We start from the raw sequence: 20231 nt of genomic DNA, 5'->3' as shown, positions 1-20231 counted from the left end.
ACCCCCATTTGCAGTTTTCTTGGCAAAGAATGGTTTGTCATTTTCTTCTTCAGCTCATTTTACAGAAGAGAAAACAGGCAAACATGATTAAGTGACTTGTCCAGGAGCACACAACTAGGAAGTGTATGAGGCCAAATTTAAACTCAGGAAGATGAGTGTCCCTGACACCAGGCCTAGCCCTCTCTCTATTTAGTTGTCCTTTAACATTCCTAGGCATCAGTAAAATGAGGGGGTTAGATGCAATGGCCTCAAAGATCCTTTCACCTTTAGATCTATGTACCTATGATCCCATTTGACCCAGTCTAGGATATTACTCCATTAATCATCTCTTCTTTCACATGTCTTAAATTTTCTCATCTCCATGAAATACATTCAGATTTCAGATCTTTCTAGTTCTAAAAACAAAACAAAAACAAAAATAAAAACACATATCTTCCTTCTACTTCCACAAGCACTGCTGCCTCTCTCCTCTCTTTTATATCCAAACTTCTTTACAAAGTTTCCTATCCTCAGTTTCCACTTCCTCACATGCATTTATTCTTCAGTCTTCTATAATCTTTGATCTTTATCCTGTTCTGCTAAAACTACTCTCTCATGAAATGGAATGGAAAGCAGAATTGATTAAAAAACAGAACTCAACAATATGTTGATTACAAGAAACTCATTTAAAAATGAAAGATACACATAAAGTAAAAATAAAAGGATGGAGCAGAATTTATTACACTTCAGCTAATGCCAAAACAGGAGGGGTAGAAATCATGAACTTATGTAAAGTTAATAAAAAGAGATTGAAAGAGAAATTACATTATGATAAAAATGACTGTAGATGACATAACATCAATACTAAACCCATATGTATGAAATACCAAAAATCCAGACTTTTAAAGGAAAAGCTAATGAATTTCAGGTGGAAATAAATGGCAACTTTAATTGTAGGGGACTTCAACTTTACTCTCTCAGAATTTGATAAATCTAACAAAAACAAATAAGAAAGAAGTCAATGAGATAAATAAAATCCTAAATAACATAGATATAATAGATACATAGAGATAATTAAATGAGAATAAAAAGGAATATACTCCTTTTCTCAGCAGTACATGGTAATATTACAAAAATAACTTTATAACTAAGTGCAGAAAAAATATTAAATGTATACTTTTCAGATCATAATGCAATAAAATTATATTTAATAAGGAACCATAGAAACAGATTTAATTTAATTAGAGACTAAATAGCCTGATCCTAAATAATAAATACATTAAAGAGTAAATTATGGAAACAATAAATAATTTAATTAAAGAGAATGACAATAAGGAGACAGACACTCTGTCTATGAGATGGGGCAAAAGCAATAATCAGAGGAAAAGTTTTATTTCTAAATGTTTACATCAGTAAAATTGAGCAAGAGTATAACAATGAACTGGGTATGCAATTAAAAAAAAACATTAAAAAGAACAAAGTAAGATTACCCAATTAAACACCAAATGAGAAGTCCTAAAAAATGAAGGAAAAATTAATAAAACTAAATGTAAGAAACCCATTGAATTAATAAATAAAACTACAAGTTGGTTTTCTGAAAAAAATCAGTGAAATAGCTAAACCGCTGGTTATATGATTAAAAAAGAAAGGAAAATGAAGGTAATATCAAAAATGAAAAGGGTGAAAAGACTAGTAATGAAGATGAAATCAAAGCAAATTTTAGCATTTATTTTGCCAGTTATATGCAAATAAATTTATAATTTAATTAAAATGGAAGAATACTTACAAAAATATAGACTGTCAAGATTAATGGAAGAGGAAATGAAATACCTAAGTAAACCTATTCTAGAAAAAGAAATTGAATACACTATACATGGCCTTTTTAAGAAAAAAAAGATCAAGACTAGATAAGTGAATTCAATGAAACATTTAAAGATCAATTAAATCCAATATTAAATTCTCTGGAATAATAAGCAAAGAAGGAATGCTATAAAACTCCTTTTATGAAACAAATGTGGTGCTGATACATAAACCAGGAAGGGTAAAATAAGAGAAAGTTATAGATCAATTTCACTATTGAATATGAATGCAAAAATCCTAAGTAAAATACTAACTAGGAGACTACAATAATATATAACAAAAATCATACTTGGTGACCAAATGGGATTTATAACAGGAATGAAGGGATGACTTAAAATAAGGAAAGCTATGAACATAATTGATTATACTGATAACAATAGTAATAAAAATTACATAATTATATCAACAAATGCAAACAAAGCTTTTGAACAAAACATAACATTCATTCCTTGAAATTACAAGAATAAATAGATTTTTCCTTCAAATGATAAAAAGTATCTACCTAATACCATCAACAAGCATTATTTGTAAGGAGGATGAGCTAGAAGCCTTTCCAATGAGATCAGAAGTTAAATAAGGATTCCTATTTTCACCAATGTTATTCAGCATTGCCTTGGAAATGTTAACAATAGCAATAAGAGAAGAAAAAAACTGAAGGAATCAGAATGGGCAATGAGGTAACAAAACTCTCTGCAAAAGATATGAAGAAATACTTAGAAAATCCTAGACTTTCAACTAAAAAGCTACTTGAAACAATTAATACTTTCAGTAAAGTAGGAGGACATAAAGTAGACCCACATAAATCATCCACGTTTCTATATATCACCAACAAAACCTTGCAAGAAGAGAGAGTAAGAAATACCCCATTTAAAATAACTATAGACAGTATAAAACAGTAAGGAGTATACCTGCCGAAACAAACTTAGGAACAACCTGAATATAATTGTGTGTGTGTGTGTGTGTGTGTGTGTGTGTGTGTGTGTGTGTGTGTGTATAGAAGTAGGTATAGTATGGTTTTATGGGTGTTTGTGTGTGTGTGTGTGTGTGTGTGTGTGTGTGTGTGTGTGTATGCATGAAATGGTGGCCTTCCTTAATGTCATGTGGGGAGGAAAGGAGACAGTGTGGAACTTAAAATGCACCAAAATAAATTATATTTTAAATGAAGAAATGAAACTACTCTCTCAAAGGTTACCAATGACCTCTTGAGCACCAAATCTAATGGCATTTTTTCAGTATTCATCTGTTTTGACATCTCTGAAAGACTGAGCCTATTAATTATCTCCTCATATTGAAATTTTTTCTTCCCTTGACCTCCAAGACACCATACTTTCCGAGGCCTTCTTCCTTCTTTCTAAGAATTCCTTCTCTGTTATCTGTATCCTTTAATACAGTCTGTTCTTCTCCTTATCTTCTGTAACTATACTTTGTCTTTTGAAATAACATTCATGGCTATAATAATGCAAATTACTCCTAAATCTGTATCCTCAATCATGGTTCCTTTCCTAAGGTTTAGTTGGATTACTAAACATTTACATTATAGGGGGAAAAAAATCACTCTAAACACACCCCCATTCCCAATCACCATCCTTTTTTTGTTTTTTTTCACTCCTTTTTTCTTATCTAACCCTAAAGTTAATAAGGACCTTGTTTGGGAAAGAGGAGAAAAAGCCACAAGGCAAAAAGCAAGGAATGAACTTTTATCTCCACCTTATAGATTTATGAACAAGATCTCACTTTCTGTTTTATGGAATATAAAAAAAAGATTAGTCTAGCACCAGGCCTATGTACCCCTCTAGATATGCCTTCCCTTTAATTTAGTCATTTACAAAAAAAAACAGAACAAAAAACATACATATTCACATAAGATACAAATAACTGAATGTATATTATATAGTCTATCAATCAATCAACAAACCAATCAACAAGCATTTATTAAGTGCCTACCATGTTCCAGGGGGCAGCTCGTTGGTGCAGTGGATAGAGCACCAGTGCAAGAGTCAGGAGGACCTGAGTTCAAATCTCACCTCAGACTCTTGACACTCACTAGCTGCGTGACCTTGCGCAAGTTACTTAACTCCAATTGCTTCCTGATCCTGGGTCATCTCCAGTCATCCTGATGAATATCTGGTCACTGGATTCAGATGGCTCTGGAGGAGAAGTGAGACTGGTGACCTGCACAGCCCACCCTCACTCAAAACAAAAGTCAAGCACAAGTCATGTCGTTATTTCTCTGATGGCATGGGCTTTTATGGCAGTGAAGGACGAACTCACACTCTGACCTACTCTAATACTTTGTCATAATGTGGCAATGATTCTAGATTCTTGAAGATTATGTCACTGGTGCATAAGGGTTGATATATCCTAGTCACCTGGATAGGATTTTAGTAGAGAGCAGATAATATAAGGAGATGATCAATAGTGTGAAATGCTACAGAGATATCAAGCAGAGTAAAGGCTGAATTTAAGAGGAAAGGATCATTGGTAACTTTTAGAGTTTATCTGAGTACCAGATTAGCTAAGTTTGGAAATGCTCATTACCAGTTTGGTTTCATGGTATTTTTGTTCTGTTTTTTTTCAGTTAGAGCAACTTTCCAAGACTTTCTACTATAGAGTATTTGTGATCCATGTCAATGGTTGGAGTACCCATACTAAGACAAAAAATATACAGATCTGCTCATACTGTTCTTTTTTTCTCCAAACCCTTATGTGTATCCCTATTTTCTGCCATATAAAATCCTCACTTTTTTTTTCTCCCCAGATGGTAGTTTGAGATTTTAACACAAATAAATATGTGCCAAACAGTTTATTCATTTTCTTCACTCCACAGTCTAGCACTTGGATTGGTGATTTTGATGTCAAGCTGAGCTGCTTTTCCCATTATAACTTTAGGGGTTTTAGAGGAAAGTTTGTGCTCAATCTCCATTTGTAGCAAATTAAGAGCACTTATAGCTCTTTGTCATGAACCAAGAATTTCATGAAAGTACTGGGTAACATGAATATATTGGGCATCAAGATCTGACCTTTTAATTGTTTTCCACCTCAGGTACAATATATCTTGGCTGATGCTAGTCTTATGCATGATCTTCATATATTGGATAAGCTTTTTTCTTCTCTTTATTATTTTTTAATTCATAAGAGATTTGAGAGCAGAGATAATCCCATTGAAGAGATGGCAGCCTCCTATGCCAAAGGAAGAAAAACAATCACTTTTTTTCAATGCTTGCTCACATGATTCCCTTCAATATAATCTTCATGCCAGCTATACTGAACCATTAGCTATCTCCAGACATATTCCATACTTTACTTCCTCTGTGATTTTGCATACTCTTTTTCGTATTCCTAAAATTCCTGGCATGTGTTTTCTCTCTCCCTGTTCAATTCTTATATATTCTTCAAGATCCAATAGAAGATTGATTTTCTTAACAGAGTCTTTGCTAATACTCTCAGTGAGATTATCTTTCCTACATCAGTCCTCACATCACACTTCTCTTTCTCATGCACTTATCATGTTCTATTTCATTGTGTATCCATACACACACATGCACATACATGTTCCATGTCTTCACATTAGAGTATAAGTACATGTAAGGCAAGGGCTATGTTTTGTTCAATCTTTATAATAATAACAAGAATATTAGGTAGCACTTAAATAACACTCTAAGGTTGAAAAGTGCTTCAGGGGAGGAGGGAAGGAGAATAAGCATTTATATAGTGCTTACTACAAGACAGGCATTATGCTAAATTCTATACTAACATTACCATATTTAATCATCAAAATAGACTTTTGAAGTGCTGTGATTACCCCCATTTTACAGTTGAGGAAAAAAGCAAGCAGAGGTTAAGTGACTTGTCCAGGAACATGCAGCTAGTAAGTTTCAGAGGCTGGATTTGGTCTCAGTTCTTTTTCCAGTGCCAGGTCCAGTGTTCTATCTGCTATCTCAGTTACCTGCCTTTTGGCGCAAACTAAGACCAGAAAATGAATCTTACGAGGAAGTTAGCTATTTGGCTCAATATAAAGACAAATTTTACAGTAATTAGAGTTTTCCATTGATGGAATGGGCTGCCACAGAAAGGAGTAGTTCTCTGACAATCAAGATCTTCACTCATTGATACTTTGCTGAGGACAGTGTAGAGGAGATCCAAACTTTGGGGAGTGAGGATTTCTACTTCTAAGGTCTCTTTTAATTTATTTCCTCCCCTCTGCCTCTACAATGTCATGAACTGATTTGAATGACTAAGAGACTTTCCTTGAATGAGCATAAATTTGTTTCTGTCCTCTGTCTTCCCAAACCATTGCTGATAGGAGAAGCCAAGCTTTTATTTTGCTTTTTTCTCTAGGCAAGTCTTTACAATAACAGGACTTGGTGAAAGTTACTATTTGTAATCAAAGGCTTTTCATTCCACACAAACAATCCAGGCAAGTGCAGGAGCAAATTACATTTTAAGCCACAGTCAATTCCTAATGTAGCTGTAACAAAGTCATCTTTTCCTTGTGTTTGGAAAATTAAGTTTATGAACCACATTTGTATCTCCTAGACATATTTGAGATTCCAAACACCAGATTAAGTCACAGAATACAAACACGGCTGGATCATAGATATTTAATCCCCAAACAGAATCATTTTCAGAAATAAAAAGCATTTATTCAATCACCTTTTGCTTGTTTTGTTTTGTTTTTTTTACCTTCGGGGAAGGGGAAAATGCAATTTCCTCAAACTCTGAAAATGTTTTATGTAGGATCTCACTTTCATTTATATCAATATAACCTTAGCAACAGAGGGGAAAAAAATGTTTGTCATTCTTGAAAAATTTAACCTGTGTGAAACAAAACTATGTTTTTATCTTATTTTTTAACATGATGAATATTTTATATTTAATTGTACGTGTATATGCTGTTTTCCTTTCCTCCTCAAAATGTTAGATATTCCTGTTTATTATTATATGTGTGACTTTATGGATGCATCTAGGTATTTATGCACACCTATCAACAAACATTAAGTACCTACTATGCACCAACATTATTTTAAGCACTGGAGACGAAAGAAATGAAATGATCCCTGCCCTCAGTTAATAATGCATGGTGTAGGAGGAGGAGGAGGAGTATATAATAATAGTAGTAGTAGTAGTAGTAGTAGTAGTAGTAGTAGTAGTAGTAGTAGTAGTAGTAGCAGCAATAGCAGTTGCAATAGTAATAGTAGTACCAATGAATTATATAGTGCTAAAAACGTTACACTTTATAAATAATATTTTATTTGATACACATAACCCTGAGATGTAAATGTAATTATTGTTCCACTTTTAATGAGGACGTAACTGAGACAAACAGAGAGTAAATGACTTGTGCAGGAAAACAACCTGCAATCCTTGCCCTCAAGGATTTTCTATATTTTATATAGAATATTTTATATTTATATAGAATATTTTATATTCTAGTACTGTTTGTGTGATTGTGAAAATGGGGAGCTCCAACCTTTCTGGGTCTCAGAGCACTCATGTGTAAACAGAGAGGTGGATTAGACTGCCAGAAAAATTTCAGTGGATCTGGAAACTTGGATGGGGAAAATACTAAATCTATATTTTTATTAACTTCTAACTGAAATTTAGCATTTCCTTTAATAGTCAATTTAAAACAAAAACATTGTTCTCCAAAGGGATCTATAGGTTTCATCAGACTTTGGAGAAGGGAGAAGTCCCTGAGCTCAAAAACTAAACAAACCAACAAAAAAATTTAAAATCTCTGATTTAAATCAAAGTATCATTTAAGTAAATATTTAGCTTCAAAAGTAAAGTGTAAACAATGAGAAAATTCACACATTTCATAATTTTTTCCCCATTATAGACATTTATTCTTTGATCTTTCCTTGTACAGATCTCTGGATATAGACTAAATTATATGCATTTAGTTATACAATGTGTGTGTGTGTGTGTGTGTGTGCGCACGCGTGCGCTCATTAGTACTGTTCAGAAGTAAAACAGACCAGGTTCAATTTTAAAGACTTCTCAATAATAATCAATATTCAGATCAAGCTCTAAGGTAATTTGAATTTGGTCATTTTTTTTCTAAAGCCCTCATATTTAGTTTCTGTTCAAGTAACTTGTATTATACACACACACATACACACACACATACACACAAAACATATAGCAAAGCTTTTACGCAGCTTAAATAGTAGTCAACTGGATGTCACTTCATTCAGGGACCTTATATGAGTAATTCCAGATTTTAAAATCCAAGCTGGGGTTGAGAACTAATCCCCCATTCCCATCTCGCTCCCTACACCTGCAAAGTAGGAAAAGAAATCAGGGTCCTTAAAATGCTGAAATACTTCCACCAGACCCATACAATTCACATAGCTTATAGTATCAAAGGAGAGTAAATCCCAGGTTTAATTCCTCATTCTGTGACCGGATATCATTATTCCTGGTCCTTGGGGTTGTAGTTCCCTGCCATACTATTTTTCCCTCCTCAGTACTGTCACTGCCTTGAGGCCTGAACCATATCACGTTCTCTCTCCAGCTTCTGTGCCCTATTTCCCTAGTCTCTCTTTATTAGTCAGATGCCATCACCTGGCAAGATAAAGCTTCAGACAATAAATTCCTTTCTTGAATCCAGTTGTAAAGCTTTATGGAGCTTTGGGCTCTGAACAGAGAACAACTCAGATAGACTGGATACAACGTACAAATGCCAAACCTACATTGGCCTGAAAGACTACTTTACAGCAAACTCACACAAGGCAAGGGCTAACATGAGGTCAGAAGAAGCAACACCGACATTCTCAAGTTCTCCTTGAAAACCTCTGTTATCAATTGTGAGACATGGAAGACACTGACACAGGGCTGTCCAGCATGGCAGGCCTGAATCAAAGAAGCCACTGTATTCTATGAGTAAAGAAGAATTGAAGTAGCTCAAAAGAAACATGAGATGCACAAACATAGAGAACATCCCAAATGTTCATATAGCCACAGGTTCCCAAATTTATTTGGCCTACTGCCCCTTAAAAAAATTACTCAGCAGCCCTCCTTCCCAGATCTTCCTTCTTTAATCCTTTAACCTTTTTTTTTTTGAAATCTGCATCATTTCAAAAAAACACACATAAAATACATACACACACATATATATGCATATCTTAAATGACACATCTTAAATTTAATAATTTCTTGTAAATTTGTGAATTTTTTTCCCACATTGAAATTTGATGATGCAAAATTGTATCATGTAACTGTGTAGTATTGTATTGTAAACAAATCATTATATACACATATTCCTACTGATGCGTGCTGTACTTCTGGACAATGAGCCAGTCACACATTCACCTGTCAACACTTGCTTGTTAAGACCTGTCATTGGACTTATTTGAGCACTGATTCATTATAACTTGTATTTTGTTTACTTATTTGGAAATAATGTAATCACTACAACTTTAACTGTATTACACAACAGATGAAACATGTATGAATGTTTTTTTCAAAATTTTCTTCTCTTCTTTCCTTATGTCTCCTTATTTTTGCCCACTTTGGGAATCTAAGAATAGATTATTTAAGTCTGACCTGTAGCATTGCCTTCTGTATTGAACTGAGTGGTCACAGTCGGATACATAATACGTTGACCATGACATCGTGATGTCATTTTGATTGTCTTTGAGTATGAAGGATAACAATAGGGATTCCATTACTCTGATATAATACTTCTTCCACTATCTGACACTGTCTCTAAAGAATCCATCTTTCTCCTGTTATTTCTCTTCCTAGGGAAGTGTAATAACTGTTATGATGAGATAGCTGGGTTCAACATGCCTCTGGACTAGTTAGTACACTTCCAGCTCTTTTGTTAGTTATTCCCATAGGACTAGGTTCACTGAATATCCTTCCTCCTCTCATTCACACACTCCAACATCCCCAGCCCTCATTCTCAGGAGAGACAAGGGTATTTCATTCTCTTCTATCAATCTCAGGATGCTGCTTGTGTGCCCACTCCATTCCCAGAATTAACACTTCCCTTTGAATATTTTCAGGCTGGGAAAAGCGTTCATATCCTTTCTATTTGCCTTTCCAATTCTCATCATCTACCTGCAATCAAGATGATTGATTGAAAGTGAAAGAAAAATATCTGTATTCTATTATCCATCTCCTATAGGCCCAGCATATTACCACATTCTGAGTGTTTGTTTGCTCTCTAAATGTTCCCTGTAAAGGCTAATTTCTAAATGTTAAGAAAGAAAGAAAAAGAATAAAAGAAAGTATTTTTAAAAATTTTTTAAAAGTTCAAGGACTTCACATTTTCCTTCCTTCTCCCAAGTTTCTTACCCATGCTCTAAAGATCCTGTTACCCTGACAGTCACTGAAAGGATCTTAGAGACTTAATGTATTCCTTAATGTTATGAATTACAACTAGTCCTAGTTTCTCAAAAGTTATGTTGAGAGGGGTGGAGCCAAGATGGCGGAGTAGAAACACACAAATACGCTAGCTCTGAACCCACAGCCCATGAAATATCTGTAGAAAAGAGCTGCCAATAAATTTGGGAGCAGGAGAAGCCACATAACAGCGGAGTGGACAAGATTTCTGTTCCAGAGAGCCTGAAAACCTCTCGCAAAAGGTTCTTCATGCTGCAGACTGGGAGCCGAGCACAGCCGTGCCACGACCGAGAGGAGCAGATCTGAGTGGGGAGCAGATCCAAGCAGGCTTCAGGGACAGAATCTCCAGCAGCTGCACAGGTCCCTCCACCCACAGGTGGCAAGGGTCGGTGAGAGGGTCTCTTCGGTGGGTCGAGAGGGGAGTGGGGAGCCCCCATGACCCAGGCCCCCTCGGGAGGCACCAGAGGAGGTGGGAGTAGACTGGGGCTCCCCAAGCAGGCAGGAGCCTGGATCCATTGTTGAAGGTCTCTGCATAAACCCCCTCAGGGAACTGAGCCCGTGAGGCGGCCCTGACCCCACCAGGGCAGCTGAACATGATCTCACACTGAAGAGCAGCCCTGCCCCCACCCAAAGCACTGAGGCTGGGAAGCAGCATTTGAGTCTCAGACCCCAAGCACTGGCTGGGAGGATCTGGAGGCGAGGTGGGTGTGAGGAGAATATTCAGAGGTCAAGTCACTGGATGGGAAAATGCCTAGAAAAGGGAAAAGAAATAAGACTATAGAAGGTTACTTTCTTGGTGAGCAGGTTTCTCCTCTCCTCCTTTCTGATGAGGAAGAGCGGTGCTCACCATCAGGGAAAGACACGGAAGTCAGGACCTCTGTATCTCAGCCCACTCAATGGGATCAGACCTGGGAAAAGCTCAGAAAGAGCTCAGAAAATTTTGAAAATTATGTTAGAGAGGTGGAGGAAAAACTGGGAAGAGCAATAAAAGACTGGCAAGCAAAGTATGAACAGCAGATCAGCACCCTGCTAAAGGAGACCCCAAAAAAATGCGGAAGAAAATAACACCCTGAAAAATAAGCTAACTCAATTGGCAAAGGATGTTCAAGAAGACAAAGAGGAGAAGAACGCTTTCAAAAGCAGAATTAGCCAAATGGAAAAGGAGGTTCAAAAGCTCACTGAAGAAAATAGTTCTTTCAAAATTAGAATGGAACAGATGGAGGCTAATGACTTTAGGAGAAACCAAGAAATCACAAAACAAAACCAAAAGAATGAAAAAATGGAAGATAATGTGAAATATCTCATTGGAAAAACAACTGACCTGGAAAATAGATCCAAGACAGACAATTTAAAATTATGGGCCTACCTGAAAGCCATAATCAAAAAAAGAGCCTAGACATCATCTTTCATGAAATTATCAAGGAAAACTACTCTGAGATTCTAGAACCAGAGGGCAAAATAAATATTGAAAGAATCCACCAATCACCACCTGAAAAAGATCCAAAAAGAGAACCTCCTAGGAATATTGTGGCCAAATTCCAGAATTCCCAGGTCAAGGAGAAAATATTGCAAGCAGCTAGAAAGAAACAAGTCAAGTATTGTGGAAATACAATCAGGATAACGCAAGATCTAGCAGCTTCTACATTAAGGGATCAAAGGGCGTGGAATAGGATATTGCAGAAGTCAAAGGAACTAGGACTAAAACCAAGAATCACCTACCCAGCAAAACTGAGTATAATACTTCAGGGGAAAAATTGGTCTTTCAATGAAATAGAGGACTTTCAAGCATTCTTGATGAAAAGACCAGAGCTGAAAAGAAAATTTGACTTTCAAACACAAGAATGAAGAGAAGCATGAAAAGGTAAACAGCAAAGAGAAGTCATAAGGGACTTACAAAAGATGAACTGTTTACATGCCTACATGGAAAGACAATATTAGTAACTCTTGAAACTATTCAGTATCTGGGTACTGGGTGGGATTACACACACACACATGTACACGCACACACACATAGAGACAGAGTGTGCAGAGTGAATTGAATAGGATGGGATCATATCTTTAAAAAAAATGAAATCAAGCAGTGAGAGAGAAATATATAGGAGGAGAAAGGGAGAAATGGAATGGGGCAAATTATCTCTCATAAAAGAGGCAAGCAAAAGATTTTTTTAGTTTGGGGAAAAAGAGGGGAGGTGAGAGAAAAACATGAAGTTTACTCTCATCACATTCCACTAAAGGAAGCAATAAAATGCACACTCATTTTGGTATGAAAACCTATCTTACAATACAGGAAAGTGGGGGATAAGGGGATAAACAGGGTGGGGGCGATGATGGAAGGGAGGGCATGGGGAGGAGGGTGCAATTTGAGGTTGCCACTCATGGGGAGGGACAGGATCAAAAGAGAGAACAGAAGTAATTGGAGACAGGATAGGATGGAGGGAAATATAGTTAGTTTTATACAACATGACTATTATGGAAGTCATTTGCAAAACTACACAGATTTGGCCTATATTGAATTGCTTGCCCTCCAAAGGGAAGGGGTGGAGAGAGAGGGAGGTAAAGAAGTTGGAACTCAAAGTTTTAGGAATAACTGTTGAGTCCTGTTCTTGCCACTAGGAAATAAGAAATACAGGTAAAGGGGTATAGAAAGTTATTTGGCCCAACAGGACTGAGGAGAGGATGGAGACAAGGACAGAGAGGAATGATAGAGGAGAGAGCAGAGTGGTGATGGGGGCAATTGGAATGCTTGGTGTTTTGAGGTGGGTGGAGGAGACAAGGGGTGAGAAAATTTGGAGCCCAAAAATTCTGTGAAAATGAATGTTAAAAGTTAAACAAATAGATTTGCTGGGGATGGAAGCTCAATTCCATGTGGACAGTCTCGGGCGGGTAAAGGTGGGAACTTCTAAATCTTAGAGTTCTCACGAGGCCCCCCAGGAAACGACTGGGAATCGAGGTGAACCGAGCTATCTCGTGTATTTCCGCCTCTTCCCATGAGAAACGTGATGGGAGAGAGCTCTCCCCGCCCTCGAGATTGTCCCAGATCTGGGCACACCTATTGTTATCTAACAGCACGGTATTCAGGTGCAAACTATGCGGCTGGAGAGCTTAATTAGGATCAGGAAAGCCTGAAAGCGCTCTTAGCGCGGGAGGGGCGCGGACAGGACAGAAGGCTCCGCTTTTCCTCTCTCCGCTCTTCCCTCCTCCTCTCTCCCCACTTACACTTCTACTTCCAATCTCTTATTGTAAGATCTTTGCCTCCTTGGGAGATTCTTTGCTCCCTGCTAAGGAAGAATTCCCCTGCACTTGTAACCAGAACCCTGAATAAAGCTCAACCCTTGTTCGACTCTGATAGGTCTCTTCTCTCATACGAGTATCCGGTTTGGCCAGCCGAAGACCTCCAATAGAGGTAAGGTAAGACTCGGGTAGCCCACAGGCCTCTAGGCCTGGCATAAATTAATTAAAAAAAAAAAGTTATGTTGATCAGAACCAGTGTAAAGATTTTGAGAACTCTCCTGGTGATTGATCAGTTATCCAAGTTAAATGTGTAGAGGCCCACCATTGGAAGGTAGGCTCTCAAGTGACAAATTATTTTAGCCAGAGCAACTCATAGAGCTTTCTTCTAAAACAATAAGCTATCTGTATTTGTGGAGAGAACATATATCAGAGAAATCACAGATATTTTCAGTATTGAAGTAGCAGAGTTTAAATACCTGTGTTCTCTCCTTTCCTTGAACTGAAATAAAGGGCTGCATTTTCAAAAGAAATATTGCATGCTGTAAAACAAAGTGTGTAAACTGTGTTGTAATAAGTAAAACTGTAGTATTTTAATAAGACTGGGCAACTAGGTAAAAAAGTGAATAGGCCTGGAATCAAGAAGAACTAAATTCAAATCCAAATTCAAACACTTAGTAGCTATGTGACCCTGGGCAAGTCACTTAACCATGTTTGCTTCAGTTCCTCTTCTGTAAAATGAGCTGGAGAAGGAAATGACAAACCACTCCAGTATGTTTGCCAAGAAAACCTCAAACGTGGTTGCCAGCAAACGTCTCAATAAGATGGTAAGAATAAATTTGTAATTTGATATGAGATGATGTTGTGAGAATCAATTCTATTTTCTTAATAATAATTTGATATCAAATCAATAGCAAATTCTATCAGTTCTATTACCCTAATAATAGTTTGTCAATTTAGTATAACTGATACTACAGAAAGAATAGGTTTTATTACCTTAATACAATAGTTTATCCACTTAGGCTAACCTATTTCATTTTGTTTCAAACCTCCATTTCCTGACTGCGGAGTCTTAAGTAGGCATGCTTTTCACCAAAATTAAGCATTTGTGCAGTGTGACAATAAGAAACAATTTGTGTGTATTCTTTTTTTTCTTTTAAATTTATTTATTTACTTATTTTTAGTTTTCAACAGACACTTCCACAAGATTTGAGTTCCAAATTTTCTCCCCATCTCTCCCCTCCACCCACCCCAAGACAGCATGCATTCTGATTACCATTTCCCCCAATCTGCCTGCCCTTCTTTCACATCTCTCCCTTCTCTTATCCCCATCCCCTCTATTTTCTTGTACAACAAGATAGATTTCTATACTCCATTGCCTGTATATCTTATTTCCCAGTTGCATGTAAAAACAATTTTTAGCATTCGTTTTTAAAACTTTGAGTTCCAGCTACTCTCCCTTCCTCCCTCCCCTCCCATCCCCACTGAGAAAGCAAACAATTCAATATAGGTTATATATGTGTAGTTATGCAAAACACTTTCATACAGTCATATTGTGAAAGACTAACTATATTTCTCTCCATCCTATCCTCCTCCCCGTATATTCCATTCCTTCTTTTGACCCTATCCCTCCTCAAAATATTTCCTTCTAATTACCCCCCTCTCATTTATTCTCCCTTCTGTCATCCCCGCACATCCTCCACTTACCTCCTTCCCCCTCCTTACTTCCCTGTAGTGTAAGAAATATTTTCATACCGAACTGAATGTGAATGTTATTCCCTTCTTAAGCCAAATGTGACAACAACAAGGTTCACTCTTTTCCTCTTAGACCTCCTTCCTCTTCCCCACCATTTCTTGACTATTTTATATGAGATAATTTGCTCCATTCTATTTCTCCCTTTCTCCTCCTAATATATTCATTTCTCACCCCTTAATTTTAATTTTTTTAGTTGTCATTCCTACCTATTCAGCTAACCCTGTGCCTTCTGTCTATATGTGTATAATCCCTCCACCTATCCTAATACTGAGAAAAGTCTCAAGAGTTACAAATATGATCTTTCCATGTAGGAATGTAAGCATTTCAACTTTAGTAAGCCCCTTATGATTTCTCTTTCCTGTTTACCTTTTCAAGCTTCTCTTGATTCTTGTGTTTACATGTCAAATTTTCCATTCAGCTCTGGTCTTTTCAACAAGAATGCTTGAAAGTCATTGAATAACCATTTTTTCCACCTGAAGTATTATACTCAGTTTTGCTGAGCTGATGATTCTTGGTTTTAATCCTAGCTCCTTTGACCTCTGGAATATCATATTCCAAGCCCTGTGTTCCCTTAATGTAGAAGCTGCTAGATCTTGTGTTATCCTGATTCTATATCCACAATATCAAATTGTTTCTTTCTGGCTGCTTGCAATATTTTCTCCTTGACCTGGGAGCTCTGGAATTTGGTTACAATATTCCTAGGAGTTTTCCTTTTGGTATCTCTTTCAGGAGGTGATCAGTGGATTCTTTCAATATCTATTTTACCCTCTGGTTCTATAATATCAAGGCAATTTTCCTTGATTATTTCTTGAAAGATGATGTCTAGGCTCTTTTTTTGATCATAGCTTTCAGATAGTCCCATAATTTTAAAATTGTCTCTCCTGGATCTGTTTTCCAGGTCAGTTGCTTTTGCAGTGAGATATTTCACATTGTCTGCTATTTGTTCATTCCTTTGGTTTGGTTTTATAATTTCTTGATTTTTATAAAGTCATAAGCTTCCATCTACTCCATTCTAATCTTTAAGGAATTATTTTCTTCAGTGAGCTTTTGGACCTCCTTTTCCAACTGGCCAGTTCTGCTTTTTAGGGCATTCTTCTCATTGGCTTTTTGGATCTCTTTTGCCATTTTGGATAGTCTGTTTTATAAATTGTTATTTTCTTCAGCATTTTTTTTGTGTGTGTCCCCTTTGGCAAGCAGTTGACTGTTTTTTCATGATTTTCTTGCATCGCTCTCATTTCCCTTCACACCTTTTGCTCTAATTCTCTTACGTGATTTTCGAAACCCTGTGTGAGCTCTTCCATGGTCTGAGACCAATTAATAATTTTCTTGAAGTCTTTGGATGTAGAAGCTTTGACTTTGTTGTCTTCTGTTTGTATACTTTGTTCTTCCTTGTCACCAAAGTAAGATTTTATTTTCTGATTCTTTTTACAGTTTTTGTTCATTTTCCCAGCTATTTTTTTGACTTTTGTGCTTTTTGTTAAGGTAGTTCTCTGTTTCCAGTGGGGGGGGAGGGGTGGCGTTTACTGTCATCTACTCGATACCCCCCTATCTGTGGGCCTAGAGCTCCAGAAACAGTCACTACTGCTGCCTGCTGTCCCTGCCTTTGCTGCTGCTGCTGCTGCAGGCTCCTTCTCCTTGGATTCTTCCACCCCTTCTGCAGCACTGAGGTTGGGGCCCGACCACTCTATTCTTTCATACAAGTCTCACAGGTTTTTCCCATTGACTTTAAAATTTGTCCTTAGTGTTTTGGGATATTTCCCTTTCCTCTCTTCTCCTCTCCTCCTCTCCTCTCCTCTCCTCTCCTCTCCTCTCCTCTCCTCTCCTCTCCTCTCCTCTCCTCTCCTCATCTTTCTTCTCCTCACCACATATTTTATTTTTATGGTTAAAAACCTATGTAGTTTATTTTACACATTCAAAACTATTATTCTGTGAAAAGGTTCATAGGCTTCACCAGACAGTTGAAGGAATCCAACAAGACTGGAAAGAGACCCCCTGCATAAGCCAAAGCAACCAAAAAATAAGAAATGTATTGGAACAGCCCACTACTGAAATGAAGTTGTGAGAATCTGAGTTCACTGGAGGCCAGTTTTGTATTGAGAAGCAATGACAATGTGCAGTTAAGTAAGCATGAGAAAGACAGGGTGAGGGTGGGGAAGGGAGGGAAGGACACTGGGCCTGAATACTGGAAAAATAATGTAAAAATAGCACTGAGTCACTGAGAATTGGAGAGGAAGGGCTCTTAAAAGAAGATTGCCTTTTCATCTAGGAGGATAAACCCTTAGAAGACAAAAAAATCATTCTTCAAAGTGCAGCTGACATCCCATAGAAAACTTTGAAATATGTTCTATTTAGATCCAGCTCTACTGTGTGTCATATTTTTTTTCCAGTTTTTGGTTATGAGTTGGGCTGTGTCATAACAACAGATACTTGCTGCTTCTTTCCTAGTGGAAATCAAAAGCTCACGTCACCTTGTCATCACTGTGGAGGGACAGTTTTAAACTATAGTCAATATGTCTCATTCCACCACTGTGCCCTCTGGCTTTTGGCCTATTTCAGGAAATGAAATGATTTTTTTCTTAGTGCCATACTTGTTGAAAGATTCAGAAGGTATTAATAAAACTAAATTTAGAAATACATTTATAATAATAGATCTATTACTATTGTTTAGAAAACTCTTTTAAAAAGATCTCTGAAATTGTTAATGCAATTTTTATTAACAATGCAAGCTTTATTATCCCCACTTTATACATGCAGAAAGTGGGGCACTGATGTTGAGGTTTAGGGATGCTATTCTGCCAAAATGAATTTGACTCATCTTCTTTCAGGCAAAGAAAAACAAAGTTTATTAAAAATCCACCACATTGGCCAGACTCTTAAGAAATCTCACCAATTGCTAGACTCTTAAGGAATCTGAGCATTTGTAACACTAATATCCAGTGGCCCAGATTGAATCTGAGCTAGATTGAATTGAACATTTTCATGGTGACATGATGGATCTTATATACAGAAAGATTGTGGGAGGAATCTAGGGTTGGCCAAGTAGTCTGGAATAACTAGAGGAAGGTTTTAGTGAAGGAATTGAATGGGATTAGTCAATAGTTGAGGTGATTAGAGGTCAGACACCAGGAACCAAGAAAATGGGATTTTGATGGGATCAAGGGTGGGAAGTAGCCTGAGGCAAGTCAGAGGTAACAGACAATGGAGTATTTGTCTAGGCTAAGGGTAAAAAATTTGGGAATGAAGAGCCAAATCAAGTGGGAAGATTCAAGGAGACTTCAAGGTGAGGTTTTCCAGGCACTATGGACAAATGGGACTCAAATTCTTTTGGGGTAAGGGGTGAAGGTCTTGGTTTGGGTCTGTACCCTATCATGAGGAGGTTAATTAATTTGCCCAAGGACATACAGCAAAAATAACTATGTGATTTTGACATGAAAGACAAGAAATATGAGCACCATTATCAGTTCCATTACTGCCCTCCACAAGACCTTGGATGAGTCATTTAATGCAGTAACCTGTACAAAACAAGCATAAATGATGGTTTTTCAGTAGATTCTTCTTTTCCCCATCCACTTAAACAACTAATTGCTATACAACTATTAAATCGCATATGACCGAGTATTCTATTATCTTATGTTCTTTATCCTACATATTTGTCAGGAGCGTTATTAGACTATTCTGCTACTTGTTTCAGTAACTGCCTTCACAGGGGTGAATGGATAAACGATTCTAAGATACTACATTGGGTGATATAGCCAGTCAGTGCCAACTAATTACAATTTAGTGATATATTATAACAAGATTTAAAGTAGCATTATGTTAAAGCATTAAGGGAATGTCTATTAGATCTTTGTGTATCCCCAGTTCCTACTATTGTAACTTGCCTAGGCACAATAGGAATTAAAAAAAAAATTAATTATTGATAATTATAAACACATGCTCACTGATTACACAGATAAGGCTTATGGACTTCTTACAGATCCTATACTTAGTAAGGCTTTGGTTTGTAGGGTCCGATGAGTTTTTATAGAAAGTTTTTACTGGAATTCCCAATGTGATTTTTGTACTTGTCTTTTTCTGTAACACAATATCTAAATAAACCCTATACCTTCTACTATTTCCAGTAATAGATTATCCACTCAAACATGTTTGCTAGTTATTCTCTATACATGACATTTCATTTCCTACCTCCAGATCGTTGCTCATGTGATCTGCTATGTGTTGAAGGCCCTCTCTCCTTCTCTCTGCTTCTTGGAATCCCTAGCTTTCTTGAAAACATAGCTTAGAGGTCACTTCTTACAAGTGGCTTTTAGTGATCTCTTCTGCAACCCTGTAGCTGTTAACATTCTCTTCTTTGCATTTATATTCTGAATTTTGATATTTTCATATTGCATTATTTTTCTTATGTTTTGTATTTAGTTAGTTACACATTGGGGGCACCTTTGTGGCACAGTGGAAAGAGTGCCAGGCCTGTTCAGGAAGACATCTTCTTGAATTCATAATTGGCCTCAGACGCTTACTAGTAGTATGACCCTGGGCAAGATTCCTGTTGACCTCAGAGGCAGAGAAGGATATGGCAACCTACTCCATATCTTTCCCAAGAAAACCCCTTATGTGGTCACTGAAAGTCAAACAGAGAAAAACATTTTCACATTGAATCCTCCTTCCCTTCCCCAATTAGAATTCAATTTCTGTGAGGATCTAGACTGCTTTGTCTTTGTACTCCTAAGCAATAAATATTTCTTGACATGAATGGGAAACCCTGATGTTCAAATCAGCAACCCACTGATCACCAGAAACTCTTAAAAAGGAGCCATTTAAAACCATAACTAAACTCTGAATTAGGAAAGTCAAAGGCAGGAAAACTCAAATCCCAGTATTAACATATCTGAGCATTAGATAAATAAGAGTTTCAGAGAGAGAAACAAACAAATGGGATGGAGGGAAGCAAAACAAAAATGTTCAGATTCAGATGAGGGAGAAGAGGTTGAAACTGAAATTCCAGCCTAATAAGCTTACTACTGAAAAGCTGTTGTTTAAATAGCTCATATAGATCTAC

Source organism: Notamacropus eugenii, chromosome 5 (assembly GCF_028372415.1).
Source record: "Notamacropus eugenii isolate mMacEug1 chromosome 5, mMacEug1.pri_v2, whole genome shotgun sequence".
Taxonomy (NCBI): Eukaryota; Metazoa; Chordata; class Mammalia; order Diprotodontia; family Macropodidae; genus Notamacropus; species Notamacropus eugenii.
This window is presented reverse-complemented; position numbering follows the sequence as displayed.